This window comes from Canis aureus, chromosome 16, assembly GCF_053574225.1.
Source record: "Canis aureus isolate CA01 chromosome 16, VMU_Caureus_v.1.0, whole genome shotgun sequence".
NCBI lineage: Eukaryota > Metazoa > Chordata > Mammalia > Carnivora > Canidae > Canis > Canis aureus.
This window is the reverse complement of record NC_135626.1, coordinates 6,606,576-6,615,745: the sequence shown is the minus strand read 5'-3', so window position 1 is coordinate 6,615,745 and position 9,170 is coordinate 6,606,576. Positions and strand designations below refer to the sequence as shown.

At 57.2% G+C, this 9,170-nt stretch overlaps 3 long non-coding RNA genes across 4 annotated transcripts; 2 read left to right on the top strand and 1 right to left on the bottom strand.

Moving 5' to 3' along the window:
- Window positions 1–1,464: 1,464 nt before the first annotated feature.
- LOC144285647 (uncharacterized) lies at window positions 1,465–2,654 on the bottom strand. Its single transcript, XR_013353885.1, has 2 exons — window positions 2,519–2,654; window positions 1,465–1,855 (listed from the first exon to the last, which is right to left on the bottom strand). It is a non-coding gene; the product is annotated as an uncharacterized LOC144285647 (long non-coding RNA).
- A 619-nt stretch (window positions 2,655–3,273) lies between these two features.
- LOC144285646 (uncharacterized) lies at window positions 3,274–4,876 on the top strand. Of its 2 annotated transcripts, XR_013353884.1 has the most exons (3): window positions 3,369–3,472; window positions 3,860–4,148; window positions 4,437–4,876. It is a non-coding gene; the product is annotated as an uncharacterized LOC144285646 (long non-coding RNA). The 2 variants fall into 2 exon arrangements; XR_013353883.1 differs by having other exon boundaries at window positions 3,274–4,148.
- A 1,720-nt stretch (window positions 4,877–6,596) lies between these two features.
- Window positions 6,597–8,100, top strand: LOC144285648 (uncharacterized). The gene is made up of 2 exons (XR_013353886.1): window positions 6,597–7,204; window positions 7,595–8,100. It is a non-coding gene; the product is annotated as an uncharacterized LOC144285648 (long non-coding RNA).
- Window positions 8,101–9,170: the final 1,070 nt, after the last annotated feature.

Below are 9,170 nucleotides of genomic sequence, written 5' to 3'. Positions count from 1 at the left end.
TCGCACAGGTGTCCATGTGGTTGACCCCGGCAATAAACCCTACCAGCCCAGACTGCCAGCAGAAAGACAGCCTCACCTTCACATGATGGCGCCCACCAAGCCCTGTGGCCAGAAGGACGGCCAGGCCAGGATCACATGCTTGTCCCCAACAGAGGATGGGGAACCACATGACCTAGGGAACTGAGGGGGAGGGCTGGGTGCTGCGCAGGTAAAAACAACAGCCGCCGCCCCTCCCCCACCTCAACGTTCCCAGTGTCACCTCCTGGGGTAAATCTGCAGGCTGCTCTGGGGGAAAGTGAAGGGTAGACAAGGGGCCCTCTTCAGAGAACTGAGCCCCAAGAGGAAACCCACATGTAAACACATCACTGGGAGCCTCACCACGTCAGCCAGAGCAGATGGCCCACGGAAGGTGTCCGCGGAGGAGGCTGGCCCCTTGGCCAGGGGGCGGGGGTTGACTTGCCTCCCAACCCTCCTCCCCCAGGGGTCCTTGGCCCCCACCACCCCCACAGGGCAGCAACCCAGACTCAGAGAGAGGAGGCCTGACTTGGTCCTGATTCCGGTGGAGGGTTTCAGGGTGAGGGGGGCGCCCAAGGGAAGGGTGCCACCTTCCCGGCCCGTAGCAGGCACTCAGGCAGTGATAACTGGAGTCAGAGACCACACAAGTGTTCCAAAGCAGTTCTCCCCTCCTCCCTCCCAAGGACAAGGACAGGACAGTGACAACAAGAACTGCCCCGGACTGGGCACTGGGCAGGCCCTGTACCACTCTGCGACACAGCTAGCATCCTCAGTATCTTACAGGCAGGGACCCTGGGATCAGAGAAGGGATGTCACCCGCCCAGTGTCACATGGTGAGACTGAGCTGGGACTGGCCCCCGGGTCTGGGTGCTCGCAGAGCGGTGTCCCCGACACCCTGCTGCTTCCTTCCACTCTAGACCAATGGCCCTCGAACTCGGTCCTGGCGCCTCTGCCCTGGAAGCTGCTGAAAATCCCATATTCCCCGGGCCCCTCCTCAGACCTGCTGCAGCCCTGGAATCTGCATTAACCGCCCTCCTGGAGGTTCCGAGACAGCCAGACCTGCAGGCATCTGGGAACACCATCTGGTTTCCAGAATATCAGCTCAGAAATCCCGCCAAAGGGGTGGGGATTCAGGTGCGGATAATTCTCATTCCTCAGAAGCCCAAGCATCCCACTGGTGAGAGGACCTCTGAGGGACAGGTGCCACCGCTGTCCCTCCCCATCCTTCGTGGTCCCACATACCCGAAGCTTTTAACTGAGATACTCAGTCCCTTCTCGGGTTCCAACACAGATGTGCAATTCCCACCAGGACTGGGGCAGCAGGGTGGGAAGGGGGGGTCCTCCGGCCAAGTCTTTCTGCGTGTTCCAACCTCTTCATGAAGAAGAGTCCGCCAAGCCTGGAGAGAGTCTTCCCTGCGCGTGTGAAGAGGTAATCGATTTGCTTCCCCATTCTTTATTAATCAAAGGCAAACTACAGCCAGCCGGGCCTCTGATCTAGGGAGCGGGGCCACACGGAGAGGGTGCCATTCTTGCCCGGGGCGCGGACACCCAGCACCTCTGATGGGGCACGGGGCCTTCATTCCCGCTGAGCTTCCTCAAGTGTCCAGAACACTCCCCAGAAGCCAAAGGGCCCAGCACACCAGGTAGGAAGCTGGGGCTCCCGGCAGGGAGTGCTGAGCGGAAGGGATGAGTAGGCCAAGAACAATCTGCCAAGGTTACCGAGGAGGCAAAGCCCAGGTGCTGTCAGCTGAGGCCGGGGCTTCCTGCTTTTCTCTTAGATGTGACCAGAGCCTGGGAGCACGTCCCCATCCCTGGGAGTCTCTTGGCCACAGCACCAGAGCTGGGAAAACAAGACCAGCAACCCAGTTAAAGCCCACTTTTGCAAAGATGCTCCCCCCCCCCAGAACGCACTGGGCCTGAGAACCCCCAACATCTGGCCTGAATCCTTCCTGTTTCTGTCACATCTGGGATGGGGCGGGGTGGGGGCATAGAAACGACCCCCCCCCCGCCCCAATTTCCCACCACTGGCTTCTGACAGCTGAAGAGCCCGATGTAGGAAAGGCTTGTCTGGGATCTCACAGAGGCTCACTCAGCAGAAATTTGCAAAGAGCCTCAGTTTCCCTTCTAAGTAACAAGGATGCCGAACCCTCCCTCATCCCCCATCTCCCTGCCCATCTCCTGGGACAAGCCAGGACCCTGAAACAGGAGGGGGTAGGGGGCTGAGTCCAGGCCCGGCACTGAGCCCCAGCCAAGCCTGGGCTCTGGGTCCTGCCCAAAAAAGCCACCCACTCACTTGAGATTAAACAGACACTCCTCTCCTCGGTTCCAGCTCCTTCAGAGGCCCCCACGTACCTCACCACCTCTCACACTGGCCCCCTCCTCACTGTCCTCTGCCTTCTGGACACCCCTCTCCTACTGCTCCAAAAGCCCCAAGTCCCCTCTGGCCCTAGGGCCTCCCCCCATGCTGTTCCCTCAGACTGGAACACCCTTCCCTGGTCCTGACCTGGCCAAGCCTGGCGTCTGTCCATTGAAGGCTTGCCCATACCTGGGGTCTCGTTCCGACCCCTGTGCCCGCCCCAAACTCTGTTAGGGTCAGCTTATGTGTTACTGATGGCTGAATGGCTCTGATTCCCCCTCGCCCCCACCCTGACCCACCCTGACCGTTAGCACTGTGTACCCAGAGGGCCAGACACAGTTCACAGTAAGTGCTCAGCCAGCGGAGAATGGCAAGGTTCCCGCCAGATCACGGGTTTTGGGGGTTTGGGGGGTGTAGTCGGACGCCGCGGGGCTGAGGTTACAGAGCGGAGGGTGAACGAGTCCAGGCTGGGGCAGGCGCCCGGCCCCGCCCCTTAAAGGGTCCTGGAGAACTCGACGGAGCCGTCCCGGGGTCCCCGGCGTCGTGAGGTTTAATCCAAAGGGCCTTCCACGCACCCAGACCCCACAGGGCAGGGGACCTGGGCTCCCCGCCGACAGCGCGCCCGAGCGCTCCCGGCGGCTCCCTGCAGGTCCGGGCCCGCGGTGGCGCGCCCCGGACCCAGGGGTTCAACTACAATTCCCATGATGCCCCGCTCCGCGGCGGGCCCGGGCGGAGCGAACGCCGGCGGCACCGCCCCTCGCGGCCTTCTGGGAGTTGTAGTTCTCCCCGGAGGAGCGCGGCCTGGGGACGAGGGCGTCTAGGCGCTCGCTCTGGGAAATGGGGAGGCTACGCAGCTCCCGCGGGAAGGGAGGGGCTGAGGGAGCCGGCTGCCTGCTGGCCTGGCTGCAGGGCCTTTCTCTCCAGCAGCCTCTCTCCCAGCATTGTTTCATAACAATAACAGCGACTCAATTTTGTGAGCACCTACTATGTGCTGGACCCAGTACCAATCTCGGGGAGGATAGAGGAAGACAGACATGGTCCCCGTGTTTGTGAGCGCCCAGTCCAGGCAGGGAGGCCGACACGGGACATTTAATTGCACAAGTACTTAATTACTTGTGCCGGATCCAGAGGAGTACAGCATAAGGCTATAATAGCAGGAGTGACAGGGAGGGTGGTGGTGACTATTTTCTGAGCCAAAGAGACGCAGAGAGTAGACAATGGGCTGGAATCTTTGCAATTCAAAGGGTGAATTTGATGGGTGGGGTGAGAAAATCAAGTCCCATCCTTGCCAACTTCTTCATTATTCCCAAGAAGAAATTGTCCCAGAGAGACGAGGGGACTTGCCTCTCACCCAGCCTTGCACGCAGTGGGTGTGAGGAAGAGTTCCAGGCACAGACATCTAATGCCCAGAGTCCTCCCTCCGTTGGGCAGAGCCCAGCCCTTACTCTGCCGAAGGTCTTCACCTCCCTGAAACTGTTTCCCCCTCAGTGACCCTCGTGGGGTAATTCTAGCAGAAAAACCAAAGATGATGGATATGCAACCAGCGTTTTACAAGCAGGAGAGGTGCCAGTGTGAGTCACTTTCCGTTCTGTGCCCCAGTGTGATGCCGTGGGACAGCCAGGAGCCATCTACAGACTGCCGCCAGGTGCCAGCCAGGGGACAGGCTGCCAGGGCTGGAGGTCCGCAAAGGAGACCCTCATGGCTCGAAGCCCTTCTCTGAGGAGCCAAAGTTTCATCTGAGCCCTGAGGTTGAGGACAACCCAGTCAAGTCTCTAAGGCAAGCATGGAATGTTATGTTCCCAGTGACATGTCACAGGTGTTTAGGTGAAACCGCAGAGCTTCAGTGCACATCGGACCATGTCACCCCTCCTATAAAGCCATCCATGGCTCCCATCAGCCGTCCACATGACGTCCACAACCCTTAGCCTGACCCTTGCCCACTCCTTGGCCTTCCGTTTCAGAATTCACCAAGCCCTTCCCTCCAAGGGGGCCTTAGCAGACCTTTGGCCAAAGCTATGAATTGGCAACCCAACAGGCACTTCTCCCTTTCTTCCCTCTGCTGTAGAGACAAGAAAAATTTAAAAACTCCATTTCCTCAGCCTTTCCTGCAGTTCAAGGTCACCATGTACCCTGGTTCCAGCCAATGAGATAGAACAGAAGCCCTTGGGGAGCAATCTCCTTCGTGAATAAAGAGATGGAGTCTGGCAGGCAAAGGCCTTTGGCCTCTTGCTCTTTCCCTTCTTTCTGCCTGGAACACAGACTCAAGGCCTGGAGATTTAGCAGCCATGTTATGGTTATGAGGTAACAACGTGAGACCTCCTCATTGAAGATAGCAAAAAGGAAGACAGAAAGAGCCAGGGTGCCTGGTGGCATCTGTAAGCCACCACACCCACCCTTATGGCTCAGCTCGGGCTTATCCCTGTCTAAGTCAAAATCCCTCGCCTGTTTAGGCTACTGTAGTAGAATTTCTTTATCTGCAATTAACATGATGCTGACAATACACAACCTGGCCCGAGTGTCCCTTGCTTAGCGCCGGTCTTATTTGTGTCCTTACAAATCCTACAGGATGCTTATTGTACTCCAGTCTGTATGCTGGCCTCTTCGGGTTCTTTGACCAGGCTGAACTCATTCCTGCTCCAGGATCTTTGCACTGCCCCCCACCTACTCATGGCTGGCACCTTCCATCATTGAGGGCTCAGCTTCAGTGCCACCTTCAAAGGCCCTCCACGCCCACTGCACAATCTTAGGGGGTCCCCCCAGACACCTCTACCGCGTGACCCTGCCTATTTTTACCACCATTCCTTATTGCTAGCGATCCTCTCTGGCATTTTCATTTCTTCATTTGCTTATGATACAGAATGTGAGCTTTGTGGGAGGGGGTCGGGATTTTTGCCTGTATCACTTACCCTGCATCCCGGGTGCCGGACACATAGTAGGCATTCACTAAAGGTTTGTTGGATTCATTAAGTAATTAATGCTGCTGTCTCTGCCCCATGTGCTCTCTCTCCCGCTTCACTTGGGAACTCCACGCCTTCCTTAGAGCCGTCTCCTCCTAGGAAAGCCTTACTGGTGCCCGGACATGGCCCAGGTCAGGTCTGGTTCCCACACCTGTGACTGTCAGTGTCTCTCCTCCCCTGCCCTTTCACTCACGTTTGTAAGAGGGTGACGGCTCCTTCTGTTAGATGCCATATCCCATCCAGGATGTAACATCCAAGAGGGCAGAACCCATCTTCTTTGGTTCCAGTTTTGTGGCCCATGCCTGGCACAGGCGGATGTGTTGGTCAAGTGAATGAATGACAGGAGCTACTTGCTGACTGTGCCAAGCACTGGGGAAGGGGCTACTTCAGTACTTGATCTTGTTCCTTTTTTTATTTATTTATTCATGAGCGACACAGAGAGAGAGAGAGAGAGACAGAGAGAGCCACAGGCAGAGGGAGAAGCAGGTTCCATGCAGGGAGCCCAATGTGGGACTCGATCGCAGGACCCCAGGATTGCACCCTGAGCCGAAGGCAGTCAACCACTGAGCCACCCAGGTGCCCCAAGATCTTGGTCTTGACGGCAGGGATCACTTATAGTCCCATCCACCACCACCAGGCCCCACCCCCACCGCACTCCCTGCTACAGGTAAAACTAAATCAGATCTGCCTTGTTCTGAACAAAGGGGCAGCTGCCCAGACGGGCGCCTGCATCAGCAACGCTAAGCAAAGCCAGCCTGGCTGCATGGCCCAAAGGGCTTTAGGACTGTTCCTCAGCGAGATTTTGCCCCTTCCTTCCACCCCATCCTCCTTCCTCACCCTCTCCCCCCAAATAACAGCACAAACCCTCCGTCCTCACGTGGAATTTTTCGTCTTCAAAGCACTTTTATAAACATGAGCTCATTAGCAGAGCAGCCCCTTGACACCAGGAGGCTGCTCCCTGGGTGTCTTCTGAGTCATAGCGCCAGAGTTTACCGACAAAAACAAGTTTTTCCCATAGAGTGAATGTGGCGCCACAGCCAAGATCACTGTGTCTCAGAAAAAAAGGAAGGAGGAAAGAGAGACACGCCGCCTCTGGCAAGAACCAGCGGAGCGCCAGGCCTGGTGTCAGCACCGGGAGAGCTCGGGCACGTGCCCTTGCCTAAAGCCGGAGTGCCCCTGGGGGGTAGGGGCCCCAGTGTGCCCCCCACAGTGTGGCACTTCTTCCGGCATCTCTCTCCTGCCCTACGTCTGCCTTTCCGCCACCCACTCTGTCCCCACCCAGGCACACAGCCCCAGCCCAGCCAGCAGGTGACCGCTGTGTCCTCACAAAGGAGGGAGGCGGCATCAGCCATCTGGTCCAGAGGGTGGCTGCTTTGGGTGAAGGAAGTAGGGTTCAAATCCCAGATCTTCCACTTACAACCCCAGAGATCCTGGGTGAGCAACTGAGGCTCCATTTCCCCCTCTGAAGAATGGAGCCGTGTGGGGACCACATCACTCAGAGTTGGCCGCGAGCGGAGTGTGAGATGGTGCGTGACAAGCACCTGTTCTCCGCAAAAGGTGCGGTTTCCAGCCTGGCTGGTGCTCGGGCTCACAGAGGGGCTTCAGAGGCAAGGCCTGCACGTGGGAGCCTACCGCAGAAGTGGGGGCTGTCTCCTCTCCCTGAGAGAGAGCCTGGTCTTGGCCACCCCTGCCTCCATGCCCCACACCAGCTCACGTACAGGAGAGGCATTTAATGAAGGTGCACAGAAACCACCACAAGAGCTAGACCGGCTCATGGTAGAAGCCCTGGGAAGACAGCAATCTAGACACTCCTCCTCTCTGTCCCAGCATACGCTGATGAGTCCTACTGTGTGCCCGGACACTGTGGCCAAAGCTGGTAAGAGCGCTGAGGGTCTCTGCACAACACATCCCAGCTGCCTCCTGCTTCATGCTAGAGTGAAAAGGTCGGGATGCACGTGGCCCTCAAATGTGGGCTCCTTGAGAACAGAGCCCCTAGCCTCCCAGTGGGTGTCTGGTTCACCTTTTTCTTCCCTCCTCACAGAAACTTGCTTTTCAAGTAGGCAACTACAGCTCAGATAAAATATTCACCTCCCTTTGTAAGAATGAGGAGGCTCCTGCTGGGAACATCCAGGAAATCAGTTGTTTTTCTCCTAAAAAAAGAGAAAACCGTCTGGGGGGAGGGGGGCAGCTTTTGTTCTTTGCCCTTCACTTTTTCTCAATCTTCATCCTAAATTTCCTGCCTGGAATGCTGTCATGATTCCTGGAGGTGAAGCAGCCATTTTGTACCTTAAGGATGAAAGCCCCACACTTGGGTTGGTGGAGCAGGAAGCCGGAGCCCGAGGGGCATCGGGAGAGGCTGCCCCGGGCCTGACTGCATCCTGCAGGACTGTCTGGGTTCTGTGCTTAAGCCATCTCAGTCGGGGTTCTGTGCCATGAAGCTAACAGCAAACCCTGACTCATCACCAGGCCACCCAGGAGACTCGTGGCGCTTCGCACAAGGGCCAGCGCAGGGCAGCTGCTTAATAAACATGAGTGAGCACTGCAGTGATGGATGGATGAGGCAGACCAGACCTGCCAGGTGCCCTGCGCCGCACACAGCAGCACCTAAACTGCAAAGACATAAAGGGGGTAGTGCCGGACAATCCCATCAGATCGAGGAGGCCTGGGGTCCCGGCCAGCCTCCCCTAGGCCATGCTGTGTGACCCCGAGCAAGTGCCTACCCATCTCTGTGCCTCAGTTTTTCTATCTGAAAAATAAATGTTTGGGACTTTGGGTGGGTCTGCAAGGGCAGTGGCCCCTGAGGTTCTTTCCTTTTTGTGCCGGTGAGAGGGGAAGGGAGCTCCTCTCACCTGTGAATCCAAATTCCATAGAGGGGAGAATAAAAAGAATCAGCTACCAGGTTGGTTACTATCTGGGAAGGGCTGGCCTTGACGAAGCTTGCCCCGTGCCAAATGCTGTGCATCGTCCCCACCAAGTCTTCCCACCACCCTGGGACCCGCGGGCTCTCCTAAGCCCTGTTTAGCAAATGAGGACACTGAGGCTTGGGGGTTAACTAGCTTGACCCACCCTGCCCGGTGAGCGTGTGGCAGGCCAGGGCTGGCGAGCTGGAGAGATGAGATGGGACAGAGGCCTCATCCCCAGGTATGGGGGGGAGGGAGGAGGACCCGCAAGGCATGAAGTCATTTTCCCCAGGGTCCCCGGGGAAGGAAGTCAGCAGGCAGTCCCAGGTCTTTCTGCCTCCAGAGCAGGTGCCCCTGACCACTGCACCACCCTCCCCGGAGGAGTTGGCCATGGAGGGTAGGAGGACAGAAGATTGCACAGACACCAGTGTGAACCATGCAGTGTTTGCTCTGCAGAGATGCTCAGAGCCATGGGGACAAAGAAAAGTGAATGGTACAGGGGCCCGTCGATGGCTCAGCGGTTGAGCGTCTGCCTTTGGCCCAGGGCATGATCCTAGAGTCCCGGGATGGAGTCCCACATCGGGCTCCCTGCATGGAGCCTGCTTCTCCTTCTGCCTGTGTCTCTGCCTCTCTCTGTGTTTCTCATAAATAAATAATAAAATCTTGAAAAAAAAAGAAGAAGAAGAAGAAGTGAATGGAACTGATGAGGATAGTTTGAAGGGGTAGAGCAGGGACAGGCTTGTATTCTGGGCAGGAGCACTGGGCACTTGTTCCACTGTGTTCTCTGCAGGTGGGGGATGACTGACTGTTTTCCCCATCAGTCCGTGAGCTCTTCTAGAATCTTCCTCAGGACTTATCACAGACCAGGGCCCAGGAGAGGGAGAGAGAAGGACTGAATGAGACCCAGCAGTGCCCCCAGGCACCCCAGGGTGAGCGGGCAAT